The sequence below is a fragment of the Pristis pectinata genome, chromosome 16 (genome assembly GCF_009764475.1).
Source record: "Pristis pectinata isolate sPriPec2 chromosome 16, sPriPec2.1.pri, whole genome shotgun sequence".
NCBI lineage: Eukaryota > Metazoa > Chordata > Chondrichthyes > Rhinopristiformes > Pristidae > Pristis > Pristis pectinata.
In genome coordinates, this window is record NC_067420.1 from 22518158 (window position 1) to 22532767 (window position 14610).

The 14610-nt window shown below is 39.2% G+C and overlaps 1 protein-coding gene across 4 annotated transcripts in view; it reads right to left on the reverse strand.

Annotated features, from left to right (window-relative positions):
- LOC127578801 (extracellular sulfatase Sulf-2-like) overlaps positions 1–13865 on the reverse strand; it is a 247888-nt gene extending 234023 nt beyond the window's left edge. For all 4 annotated transcript variants that reach the window (XM_052031263.1, XM_052031264.1, XM_052031261.1 and 1 more), the window contains exon 1: positions 13600–13865. The gene's annotated coding sequence lies outside the window, so the exon portion shown is untranslated. The remainder of the gene's footprint in view (positions 1–13599) is intronic.
- Between the last annotated feature and the right edge of the window lie 745 nt (positions 13866–14610).

Genomic DNA, 14610 nt, shown 5'->3' on the forward strand with positions numbered 1-14610 from the left:
CACTGTATGAAGGTTGTGGTTAAGGTAGATATGGTGCAGAAAAGATTCACAAGGATGTTACCTGGATTGGAGGGCATGAGTTATCAGAAAAAAAATGGATAAGATGAGCCTGGATCCATGGAGCGAAGGAGGCTGAGAGGTAACATGACAGAGGTATATAAAATTATGAGAGACATTGATACCTTTGGCACAATTATTCTCAACGCTGGTGCCCCACAAGGTTGCGTCCTCAGCCCTCTACTCTACTCCCTATACACTCATGACTGTGTGGCCAGATTCTGCTGTAACTCCATCTACAAGTTTGCAGATGATACAACCGTTGTAGGCCGTATGTCAAACAGCGATGAGTCAGAGTACAGGAAGGAGATAGAGAGCTTAGTGGAATTGTGTCATGACAACAACCTTGCCCTCAAAGTCAACGAAACAAAAGAGCTGGTCATTGACTTCAGGAAAGGGGGTGGTGTACATGCACCTGTCTACATCAATGGTGCTGAGGTTGAGAGGGTTGAGAGCTTCAAGTTCCTGGGAGTGAACATCACCAACAGCCTGTCCTGGTCAAATCACATAGAAGACATGACCAGGAAAGCTCACCAGTGTCCCTACTTCCTCAGGAGGCTAAAGAAATTTGATTTTTCCCCTTTGACTCTCACCAACTTTTATCGATGTACCATAGAATGCATCAAGATAGGATGCTTCACGGCTTGGTATGGCAAAAGCTCTGCCCAGGACTGCAAGAAACTGCAGAGAGTTGTGGACACAGCCCGGCATGTCACGGAAACCAGCCTCTCCTCCATGGACTCTATCTTTACCTCTCACTGCCTTGGCGAAGCAGCCAGCATAATCAAAGACCCCACCCACCCGGCTCATTCTCTCTTCTCTCCTTCCACCAGGTAGAAGATACAGGAGCCTGAGGGCATGTACCACCAGACTTAAGGACAGCTTCTACCCCACTGTGGTAAGACTATTGAATGGTTCCCTTATACGATGAGATGGACTATGACCTCACGATCTACCTTGTTGTGACCTTGCACCTTATTGCACTGCACTTCCTCTTTTGCTGTGATACTTTACTTTGTACTGTTATTGTTTTTACCTGTACTACATCAATGCACTCTGTACTAACCCAATGTAACTGCACTGTGTAATGAATTGACCTGTACGATCGGTATGCAAGACAAGTTTTTCACTGTACCTCAGTACAAGTGACAATAATAAACCAACACCAATAAGGTAGCTAGTGTCTGTTTCCTGTGGACGGGGCGTCTAAAACTAGAGGGCACAGGTTTAAGTTGAGAGACAGGAGGTTCAAAGGAGATGTGAGGGGTAATTTTTTCCCACACAAAGAGGAGTTGGTATCTAGAATAAGCTGCCAGAAGAGGTGGTGGAGACAGGAGCAGTAACAGCATTTAGGAGGCATCTGGACAGGTACTTGAATGAGCAGGGCATAGATGGATATGAAATTAATATAGTCAGTTGGGATTAGTATTGACAGGCATGATGGTCAGCATAGACCTGGTGGGCTGAAGGCCTGTTTCTATGCTGTTCTATGACTATAATCTCTCAATCCTTGTTTGTGTGGACACTTATTGCATTTTTTCCAACGTTAGCATCTTGTTTTGGTTAGAATCTGCTCTTATTATACTTCCTAACCAAAACATTCTCAGCCTTGAGTCATATACTGAGATCTCCCAGCAAACTGGAATATTGCAGTTTCTCTGTAAAACATGGCAGGGGGATGAGCAGGAGATATAATGGATTTAAGGCCAGGATATCTCCTGTTATTCAGTAACACATCATATCAAAGCATGTAAATTTGGACTGAGGAATCTCATTTCCCAAGGATTTATATCAGCAAGGATAAAGTTTGAAAGGAGAGAAGTTATGGTAAACTTGTATCAAATATTGTTTGAATCACAATTGGAATGCTGTGTACTGGCCTGTTTGTCATAAAAAGGATATAGAGGCATTGGAACAATGGCTGGTGAGAATACCAAAGATGACTGACAAAGATAAGCCTGGAACTGCAAGGTTAGGCCTTTCAGGATGAACAGCTTGGGTTTCTTTTCCCTTGTAAAGACAAGGCAGAAGGGTGAAATTGCACAACACTTTAGTAGACAAAACAAAAAGAAAATGTTTCCACGAGAGAAAGATTAGCATTAGAGACCATTGGTACAAGATAATCATTAAAACATTAAATAGAAAATTCAGAGGAAATCTCTTTACCCAGAATGTAGCAAGAATGTAGAACTCACAACCAAAGGGGTAGTTGAGGCAAATGGAACAAGTACATTTAAGAGAAGGTTAAATGTGTATACAAGGTAGAAGGAAAGTGAAGGTTGTAGTGAAAGGTTAGGGGTCTAGGTTGCATGGAGTAAAAAAAATGTCAGGAAGAATTGATTGGCCCAAATGGTCAATTTCTATGCTGTATAATCTATGCCAATCATTATAATGGAAAAGCATCTGCCTTGAACAGACAGATTTTATCAAAAATCCCAAAAATCTCTCTAAAAAGTACAAAAGGGATAATGTACCTGATTATTGCCCAATTTTTTTTTTACTGCCAATCTGACATGCACAAACTGGCAGAATTAAGTCTTATGGATCAATAACTCTGAGATGTTACATTGCTACTTACCATAAACCTTTGTCGTTATTTTGAGGGAAATAGAATGGATTTTTGTCACTTCCTCAATGAATACAGACATTAATGCAATGCACAGCGATCTGCACCACTTCACTGAGCACATAGCTTCACATGAAGAAGGAGAATATATAAACAGTGGCATGCCAAGTAAGTCAAAATGGAGCAAACAGTCTGAGGTGAAGTTGCTTTAGGTCAGAACTATGGAATGTAGTAAGGAGGAAATCTCTGTTTACTAAAGGTTAAATAACAATAACACTGATAACAAGACTTCCTGTTTTCAGAAGCTTTTGCTTGCAGTTTGGATGTGATCTATAAAGTTTTGACCGTTTATACAGAGAACTAACTTTTTTAAAAATTCATATACATTTTGAGTGCAGTCATTAAACTTGTAGGATGTAGTTGCAGCCAAGATTTGAATGTAGTTAAGGCTATAAAAGAAAAATAGTCAAAGCTTGGAAAATTTTTACAATACCCAGAATTAGAATCAATTGTTAAGAAACGAAAACTGCTATTTGCCAGACCTAATGGCAAAAACTTTCTTACAGCTTAAGTCTGTAAGGATAAATTGTGAAAAGTCTGGATATGTATGTGCAAAAACTACATAACCAAAATAGATGGCAACTTTTTATGAAAATACTATTATAAGAAATACCTCTCCTCAAGAGTTTCCGTGGCCAAATGCAATGAACGTAATGACCTCCATTGGCAAATATCTGGTGGGATTCACCTGCTCTAACTTTGTCAGGAGTTCCCTTTGAATCATTGACCCAAAATGAGCAGCTTTTGGGTCAAAATTCAGCAAAAGTTGATGTTGGGAGAACTCGAGGCAGAAATCAACCCACATTCTGATATACAGTATATATGCATTGTACCCAACTGTCAGAGACAGCACTCAGACTTTCATCATGGAACGCATTGACAGTTTTCCTTAAATACTAAAAAAAATGAAATTGCTATGTGTGTTTTCCTCCTTGCTGTTACTTTGACAGACATCTACTCAGAAAAGTGGTTTAGATATAGTATATCTTTTGATCTTCTATCAAAATAATGACTGAAGTTTTGATCAATTCCATAAAATATCTCCTCCGTTGTCTGGGAAGAATGTCAACATTCGAAAATGTGGTCTAAAAATTGGTCATCTCCAAAGGTTTGTTAATGTTTATAGGTGAGACAACAAAGTTTCATTCAAGGGCCTGCTGCAAAAAAAAAATCAGTTAGGTACAAGGTGTGGTGCTCTGTATGCTGCTAAACAGACCTTGTGCACTCAGGACCTTTCCTCCATATGCTCCATGGGGATGCATGATGGGGTTAAGATCAAATGTCTAGGGGGTGGGAGACCTAAAGGTCAGGACTGAGGGTAGGATCAGTAGCTGAATAGGTAACAGACTTGGAATTAATGACAAGTTTGATAGTTGGGAAACTCAAGCCATAGTCAAAGATGGTTGTTGCTTGAAAGTGGGAGGTGGGATGGAGGAAATGTGGTGATCAGAATAGGGTAGGAGATTGCCAAGTTAGATCTGCATGTTGTTGGGTGATTCGTCAGGTCAGGTTGGGAGATTGGCTGGTGAATGAGTGTTAAAGACATTCTAAGGGGCAGAATTGTGGTGGATGATTGGACAAGGCCCAAAAGGAGTCAGGTGAGTACCAACCTACCTACCAGCCCTGTCTCACCCCTCCCCCTCTCCTTTTTATATCAGCTATTGCCCTCTGCACTCTCAGTTCTGATGCAGGGTCTCAACCCAAAACGTTGACAATCCCCATCCCCTCACTGATGCTGCTTAACCCACTGAGCTCCTCCAGCAATTTGTATTTTTTTGCAACTGATATCAGGCTAGCTGCTTTATAACTCTTCCCAGTGACCAAAACTTTCTGTATAGGTTTGTGTTTTCTCTATTTTTAATTCCCCGGTACAATTTAGTATCACCTATAAAGTTAGGTTATTCTGACCTGAGCTTTAGTTATACTGTAAGCAGCAATGAGTCCAATACTAATTCTGTGGCACTTGATCTCATCTCACAACCACCTTTTACTTCAATGCTCTTGGATATGTTTGATGTGGTTCTGGATCCAGCCTCCTTTTTCCTGTGACGTCGGTGCCTTCCTACAGTGTAGATCAGTACTTCAACTGTATCAGAAGCCTTTTTCTTCTTCAAACTACTACAGGAACTCCCTCCCACAAACTCATACTGACTCCGTCTTAATACTTCACACTTGTACAGGTGTTTCAATATTCATCCTTTCAGGATTCCTTGTAACATTTTACCTGCACCCAACATAATAATTACTGGGTTGTGATTGTCAAGGTCATCCTAATGCCATTTAAAGACATGGTGTTTTAATGACCCCACTACAATTGTTCAGCCACACTTCTTGTTTAGAAATATTCCATGAAGATTGTGGAAAGACTGTCATTGATTTCAACAATCACTTCCTTAAACGTTGTTGACATCTGGTAATGCTTTCCCTTCCTCAGTCAGTGTTTGATCAAAACTTCCTATACCTTTTAATCCAACCTCTGTTATTTGCACGCCTGAGGAATCCAATCCCAGGCCAAAAGATGGTTCTTGACTAGTACACCAAAAAGGTAGAATTCAAATGTTTATGTTGATATTACACAGTCATTAGTCTCTCAATTATCCTACCATTTCCTCTTTCATCTTTTCATGCAATTATACACACAGGAATGTTTGAAACATTTTCCTGTTTTCTTGCTAGTTTCTACCTGACCCCATAACCATTTGCTCAGTGTGACAATCCAGTAATACATTCAGGATCATGTTCTCACACAGATTGTGCTTTTTATAGACTTTCTAATCTACCCTTGGGAAATTCAAGTCAGCCATAACAATTACACTTATCTCTGTATACACTTCCATCGGTTGGTTCCAAGTTTTTATTCTCTGGTCTCTCCACCTGTTGTAGATAGTGTACTATTTCATGGGTTCTTGTTCTAACTGCATGTATTACCAGGAACATCAGAATCATGATCAAGTTTTTTTTAAATCACCAACGTATGCCACGAAATTTGTTGTTTTGCGGCAGCAGTAGAGCGCAGGACAAAGAATTAAAAATTACTACAAGTTACAAAAATAGTGCAAAAGAGGAATAATGAGGTAGTGTTCATGGTTTCATGGACCATTTAGAAATCTGATGGCAGAGAGGAAGAAGCTGTCCCTGAAATATTGAGTGTGGGTCTTCAGGCTCCTGTACCTCCTCCCTGATGGTAGTAACGTGAACATAATGAATCACTAAGAGATATGGAAAACTGCTAAAACATGTACATCATTTTTATTCCATAACTGCACTGAGATGCATGAAGTATACATAAAGATCATTTTACACATACCTTCCCCTTGTTAAAAAGAATGATTACATATTCACATTATTTACAGATTTAACTTTTTAATGGGTTTTCTGAGTCAACGATCTTCTCAAAGGAACATCCCACTGGTATTGTATCCATTTGATAACGTGAAAAAGGTGCCACTTCTTGACTGACTTCAGTAGAGTCTAATCCCTTCCACAGTCTCCACTGGATCAACTTCCAGAATAACCTCATGATCATGTCATTCTTCAATATCCCATTGATAATCTTTTGTAGGTGTCAAATAATTTATGTGTACATTTCTAATTCTGCCTCCTAGTTTCATAAGGATTCTCTGAATACACATTCTTCAGCTATCACTTCAACACCCTTATTCTGAATGGCAGAAAAATGACAGTTGGGTGATGTTAACATATGAATTCTATCCTGATGTTTGAATTGTTTCTCTCCACAACAGAGTTAAATAATTCTGTTTCTATATCATGTATCTCACTTACACTCTCCTCTCAAGATCTGGTTAAACTAAGTTCAATCATATTCTGAGTTAGCTGTACATTAGTAATTCAATAACCTCTTGTGGAATGTGGTGTCATTCTATGGTTTAGCAAAAAGTTTCTGAATTGACGTCTTATTATTAAACTTGACCTGTAATACCTGTTCCTTCAAAGCTTCCACGACAATTCTCACCGATCTTTCTGCTGCACCATTTGCTGCTGAACGATAATGGTACAATGCACACACTTATTTCACTGTGTACTTCATAAAGCACTCGAGTAGAAATAAATGAAACTGAGGACCATTATTCGAGAAGATCTCTTTTTTCGAGCCAAGACCTGAGAAAACATATTTCAATTTTTCGATGGTCCACCCTGAGAGTACAGGACCAAATATGTTTTCCTTTGATTTGGAGTGACTATCTGGAGGACTTTCTTATAATAATCAATTAATACTTTTCAAAAAGGTCACACTAACCACTTCCAACTCTGCAAAAGTATTTCTGATGGTTTGACTCTACAATCTCAGCAATCAGTTCCTTGCCTTCACAATTGCCTGCATATTTTCATTGATTGGTTGTTATCGGCTTGCATCTATTTGTAGCCCACAGTAAAACTATTTCTTTCTGTGAGAATGCACAGCTGTTTATTTTGAGCTTAATATTATGTGCATGTAGCTGCCTGCTCTTCTAATGTTCAAAGATTTTCTTCAAGTTTTGTGTCTATGAGTTCATCTTGATTGCATAGATAGTGATCTATACTTTGCTTGTCTTTATTTGAACTCCATTTCTTTCTAATTTGTCCAACTTTCTTACGTCTGATTATTCAATGGATAGAAGACAGATTGAGGATTAGAAAGTATTGGTTTTGCACCTGGTTTGAAATGAATATTGCCAGATAACCCGTAATATCTTTCTAGATATCTTGCAGATTTTTCTGTATATTTTCCCAATCATGAGTCTAAGTGTGATCTTGAACTATCCATACTGGACATCCCTATCTAGCCGAGCTTCAAATCTCTGAGCCAATCTTTGCAATCAATGTTGGTTGATTAGTGTAGTCAGTGACACACATTGGTAATTCCATTTGTTGACAATTGCGATTCACTAAACATTTCATCTAGCCTAAAGTCTTCAATACTCTGTCTCAATGTTTTCAAGTTCACTGTACTCTTCGTCAGTGGTAGTTAACTGAACCTAATCAGAGATGTCAGACATGTCTGCCCACAATTGAGAAATCTGCTTCAATGTCAAGGCACGGACCATTTACCATACTTTTGTCTTGAAGTTGTTCTACTTTTTGTCATTGTTCTGTGACTAAACTGCCATCACATTTGTATCTTTACATAACACCCATTCTCCATTGTTCCTATTGGCTTTAACAATGTGTAGACTTCCTTTTTACTGTGAAACCATCAGATTAGTGGGGCTGCTTTGACGAACATGGCTTTAGACCAGAACACTGAGGATATGTGCCCTTCTTTCTGACATTAAGTGTTTTTATTTTCCATTTTGAATAGATATACATGTGGTGGGTGGCTTCTGTTACATCTATAACAGCAATGTGCACCAGTCTCACCTACCCGCTTCGGATTCTGCTTTAGGACAGACACTGTGCTACTGCTTGGTGACTGAGCTGCTAGCGCATTTATATCTTGCATTGGGTGAAATTCTTTGCCATTCCTCGATGGTGTTTCCTTAGACTTTGAAATTTTACATGCATGATCAAATGTGCATTTAATAACTTTGATTAGTTTCATAAACTTGTCACACACCACAAGGTTTAAGAACATAAAACATAGAACATTACAGCACAGTACAGGCCCTTCGGCCCACAATGTTGTGCCGACATTTTATCCTGCTCCAAGATCTATCTAACCCTTCCCTCCATTTTTCTATCATTCATGTGGCTGTCTAAGAATCTCTTAAATGTCCCTAATACCTGCCCCTCACAACCTTTGCTGGCAGTGCATTCCATGCACCCACCACTCTCTATGTAAAAAAAACTTACCTCTGACATCCCCCTTATACCTTCCTCCAATCACCTTAAAAGTTATGTCCCCTCATATTAACCATTGTCGTACTGGGAAAAAGTCTCTGACCGTCCACTCGATCTATGCCTCTTATCATCTTGTACACCTCTATCAAGTCACCTCTCATTCCCCTTCTCTCCAAAGAGAAAAGCCCTAGCTCGCTCAACCTATCCTCATAAGACACCCTCTCCAATCCAGAAAGCATCCTGGTAAATCTCCTCTGCACCCTCTCTAAAGCTTCCTACAATAAGGCAACCAGAACTGAACACAAAACTCCAAGTGTGGTCTAACCAGAGTTCTATAGAGCTGCAACTTTACCTCGCGACTCTTGAACTCAATACCCCGACTAATGGAGGCCAACCCACCATACACCTTCTTAACAACCCTATCAACCTGCGCAGCAACCTTGAGGTATCTATGGACTGAGGGATCTATGGAGAAAATGTCAAAGCTGTAGTGCTGAGCAGTCCTTCATCGAGACAATGTACTCACTGTTTGCCTCAGCTGTTGGACCCATAAGCAACTCTATTAACCTAGTGCACATATACACCTGAAGTCCCTCTGTTGATCACACTGTAGCTATGTAACCTCACTCTTCTCCACAAGAATTGTGCTGGTCCTCCTCCAAATTACTCATTCGGACATCTCAAACTGCACTGTTCCCTCTTCCCACGGAAAGCTTCAGCAGAATTTTTCCCTCATGCCCACACTTACCCACAGTCACTCAGGTTTAGCAGCCACTGTTCTCAAGTATACTGCCAGATCCTCACAATGCTGCTGTGCTCATCAATGCTGTCGGCTCACAGTTGTCTTGACTTGAAATCCTTTAGTTTTTCTATGCCACATCCAACCTTTTTGTCTTCAATTTGTTCTTTACATCCTCATCACCAACTCTTATTCCAAATGCATGCAGTTCCAGGAATGTGAAAATAAGGGATGGAGAATTTCTAAAACACATGGTTACTCCACTCTCTCCAACTACACAGAGCATGTGCAAATATGGAACCATAGAACAATACGGCACAATACAGGCCCTTCGGCCATTCAGACAACACACGTTTACACACACTACAGAAAGGACCCTCTCCAACGTAATCAAAGCCCATCTCATGTACACTACCTCACACGTTGCCTTTTCTATTCCCACAAATAATTCTTATCCCTGTATGTTTACCCGATCTATTATTATTGATCCACTTCAACAAGATGCTCCATGTTACAGCCTTGTCAACTACCAAGGACTTATAACTCTTCCACATTATTCCTAAACCAAACATTCAATGATTTAAATATCCCCAGTTCCTGGACTGATATATTTATTTCTTACACATCACTTTACAATCACCTCCTTGTACTCTGCATACCTGTTTGCTGTCCTTGTGTACACCTTGAAACAGTCAGTTACCGGACTCTGCTGTACTCAATAATCTCCAATTTGTGCATCTTTTCTATCATCACTACTGTCTTCCATCATTCTAGAACCTCTCTTTCTCTCTCCTCACACTATTATTTAAATCTTCTCCCACTTTTCTTTTAACCTCCTTGAATGGACATTAACATCTACTGTGTCAGATCCTTCAGCTTCATCTAGATATATTGCCACATTGTGCCTGGATCATAGTGCTATAAAATGACATACAGAACCATCTTCTTTGTAATCACCTCATGTTTCACCACCTCCACCTCAGTAGTAATTACACTGATACCAAACAACACCATTCCTTTCCTGCAGTTTCATACCTACACTTTGCATTCCCCTCTCTCCACTTTCACCTATCATTTCTTAATCCTTCAACCTTGACTAATGAGGCCAATAGAATGAAATGTAATCTGATCTTTTTCTAAGGTGGCAAGGATTTTCATTCCACTATTCTGACGCCAATTATTCACATCTCTCCTGATTTTATCCACACTGGTGAATGCACATTCAAAACTGCACGAGACTGTAGATAATTATACTAATCAACCAACCACAGGAACTTGCATGGAAACAGCATATCTTACTTCACTCTGTGTGTCTTACATCTGTTTTGAACCACTTGGGATCTTTTGTTTACTCACCCCAATTATCATTATGAGATAGTATCAGGCTCTAAACAAGGCCAGTTTGCCATGACATACTATTTCTGCAGCTCTCAGACACCTCCTCTTATCTAACCTTGGACTGGGACCCCACTGATGATCAAGCCACTGTCTCCCATATCATCACAGATCTCATCATCTCTGGAGATTTCCTTCCACCGGTCCCAACCTGATTGTTCCCCAACCCTACACTGCCCATTTCTATCCACCTGCCAGCTCTTGCTCCACCCCTACCCTCCATCTTTTTATACCAGCTTCCTCCCCTCTATCTTTCAGCCTAGATGAAGGGTCTCAAACTGAAATGTCAACTGTCCATTTCCCTCCATAGATGCTGCCCGACCTACAGAATTCCTCCAGCTTTTTGTGGATTTCTGCAGGGACCTATCCTTCAGCATCTAGAGGTGGCTCCCTGTTTCAAGCTCCTCTTAATCTGTAAATTGGGTGATCTGATGTACCCAAAATTCACCTATTACTTAGGCCAGAAAATACAGCAGAGAGATCTAAAATAAAGATACATATAAATTATTTTTGTCAGGGTCAGAAAGTGCAAGACCCAAAAGGTTAAAATCTATCCTTTATGAATAATCTAAGCGCAAAATCTATTCTATTGCCTGTACCAAGGGAGACCCCATGGCTCAATATCATTTCAGGATTGGTGAACAGCAGGTAACACTTCTTCAGGGTGAATGTCTGCCATCTCCCTCAGCTATGGGCTGTAATAAATGGCTCCCTCTGGTGGCCCTGTTAAGTTCCAGTATGTTCACACATTGTAAAGGATGGAAAATATCCCTGCTGAAGGATGCACACTAGAAATTGTGTCTCTCTATGTAAATGTGGATATTAAGGGAAAAAGAAATCAGAAACAGCCTTAGTGTCACACTGTACTTTGCCTCCTTTTATCTCAATAGCTTAATTCCTTTTTATTCAGAGACAATCATTTGGGGATAAAGCAGTCAATCCTCAATGTGCACAGAATTCTAATTTTGGCTTTGTTCAAATTATCCACTATTCAAATTGCCTCATTAATATTTAAATAAATTCTGCGTGCAACCTGACCACTTTTGCAGTCATTGATGTGACATGCACAGAAGATGGAAGGGCTCCCCCAGCAGGTAAGTGTCCATCTCCCCGAATCATCCGAGGATAAATATTTTGTATGATCCAATCTCTATGAAGGTCATTGGCTGACCTGTGTCTCAAGCTATCCAAATGCTACTTTTAAATAAGGGAATTTTTTGAATCAGGATCGTGCTCACATTACACTGGAGATTCACCTGGATCTAATCTCCACATGCATTATGTCTGTGTCTATACACTGGGGAAAACCCTTCTCATTTCATATTCAAGTAGTTCTGTGTGCATCCAACACATGCAAACAGAATGCAGGTGCAAATATCAATAGATATTTTGTCATTTTTCATGAGTAAATACAAGGAGAAAAATAAAATGGATTTTTCAAACATGTTAACTTCGATGTGGTAATTTTAGTGCACTGCTGAAAAAAAGGCTACTGCAGGTTTCTGGAACTATACTCAGATTGGATTCGGTCTATAGATCAATGACAGCTTAGTTATTAAACAAAACCAGGTCAAATCCCAACACAATCACAGGCATTCTGTGAGATGTGATCTGTACCCTTGGACGCAAGCATTCAAGGCAGAAGTCAGACCTTGCACTTTCAGAATGTGAATAGAATGGAATGCAACATTTGAAGAGATTGGCTGCAAAGCAGAAAAATAAGTTCTAATCAATGAAGCTTACCATTTCTTTCCGATTGGTAAATTGCCTTGCTCAATGATATACCAAAAGAAATAAACAGAAAAAAATAGCAAAACAGTTCTGTATCCTTTCCCTTTGCATATTATTTACATACTGTTAGTCCAAATGCAACTAGTCTTTGTTACTTTGCACATTCAAAATTCTGAACATTAAGATTACGAAATTGACAGTTTATACCACCAATATAATCTGCTAACAACATAACAAGCAATTATAAGATAAAGTAATTACTGTCCTTTACTTTCTAATCTATGTCAATTATGTCATATAGTCATTGAACCCCATTTCCTCTAACACAAATGATAGAACCAGTATCTATAATATTGTCCAAGCTGAGTTGCATTGACCAAATAAAATGAAGATTTTTATAAATAAAGAGGAAGATTGTAAAATAATCAAAAATCAGGAGTGATTCTAATTTAAAAATACAATTATTCCATCCTCGCTGGAATAATCAACATATGGAAAGATGACTTAAAATTGAATTTGAATATGAAAGAATACAAAGTTATTGTGAACAACAGTTGCCACTTTAAACATAAATGAACTGAAATGACACTTAAGAATCACACAAAGTTGCAAATGAAGGATAGAATACAATAAGTGTGAGTTAGATCTGCTTAAGTCTTAAAATATCCAAAACATGGTCTCATGACAGGCTGAAGGGATTGGAAAGATCATCATCATTGCTTAATGTCATAGAACTGATCTGATGTGGTTCTCCATAATGGTTGTTATGAGAGCTTAAAAATAGGTAAAAATAAGCACAGAAATTAAAGTTTTGTAAGTATCCAGAACTGTACCTTGAACTGTTCAGCAACTTCAACCAGGTAACCACACAGAATTATAGCCTATAATTAAGGATTAACTCTAAGGGAGCTAAAAATGCTATTTATATCCTCTCATAATATATGGGAACTAGAAATGATAAGCTTTATTGTTAATTTATTCACCTTGACAAATGTTATGTCAGATTGGTGTTCAATATTAAACTCACCATGAGATTAAATAGCAGTGGTGAAAACATTGTTAGAGAAGAAGGAATCACAGGCAACGGTGGCTCAGCATAGGGTTTACTGCAACCTTTCTAAAACATTCATTATAAAATGATTTACATAAAATAAGACTGCCTTACTTTCAACATGGTATAATCTTACTGTAACTGTAACCAGGCTGGTACACATCACTGATACACAGCACAGACTCACAAAGTAATGCACAAAACTGCAGCAGTTCACATTACCTTTATCAGTCAGTCTTCTCTCATTTCTGGGACACAGGGCTGCTCAGAAAGGGACCCCTTAACAATGCCAGCAAGCTCTGAGACCACACAGCTCCGAAAAGGGATCTCAATGGCTTCTCCTCTCAACCTCATTCAACTGCGATGACTGAATTAGGCCAGATCTAACCATCTGTTGAAACACGCCTGGATTAGTCACTGTACTCTGTTTGCACCCAGTGTGAAAGCTGCAGGCTGGGTGTTTCCAAGAAGCAGAGGCGGAGCTTAGATTGCCATCTAAAGCACTCCAGAATTTTATGATTGGTACCTTGCAGAGCTAATTGGTAAATGAGCTGTGTGAGGTGGAGAAAGTTACTAAGTGGATCAGTTGTGTGTGAGCTGGTTGAAGCTGCCTGTGATTCAAGGACCTTGCAGATTCTTGGCAGAGTATGCTTGTGCATTCACGGTATGTCTGTAGCAGACATTTCCATCTGATCAGCTGCTTATTATGCACACATAGGGGAAAAGGTTTACTTTATTTACTAGGAAACAGCTGACTTAATTGTTTTCAGCAGTGACCTATTTCAATCATCTTAATATAGTAAAAGGAAGTACAACGAAAATGCCATTTATATTGCAAGATTCCAGAGGATACAAGTTACTAGAAATCACATCTGAAAAACCAAATAAGTCACAAAATATACAAGGGAATACATTAATCTGAAATCCTTCCTTATAAATACTCTGTCGTAAATATAGTTACTCTGTTAACAAATCACGTATCAATTGTACAGCCATGTGGAAAAGAACTATATAAGTCGAATATAGCTTGCATAAATAACCAAGCAGTTTGTCTGAACAGATATGTCATGATTTTTTTTCTCTGTGAAGGATCTTTACAATTAATTCCATCGAGAGTTAAAAGCAGGTGGGTTTCCTTATCAGAGAATGGCTGGGGGTGTACACGATGCTCAACTTTAGTCGGCTCTGGTAAAACAAAATGGACTATAACAAATTGCTAGACTGTGTTGCAGC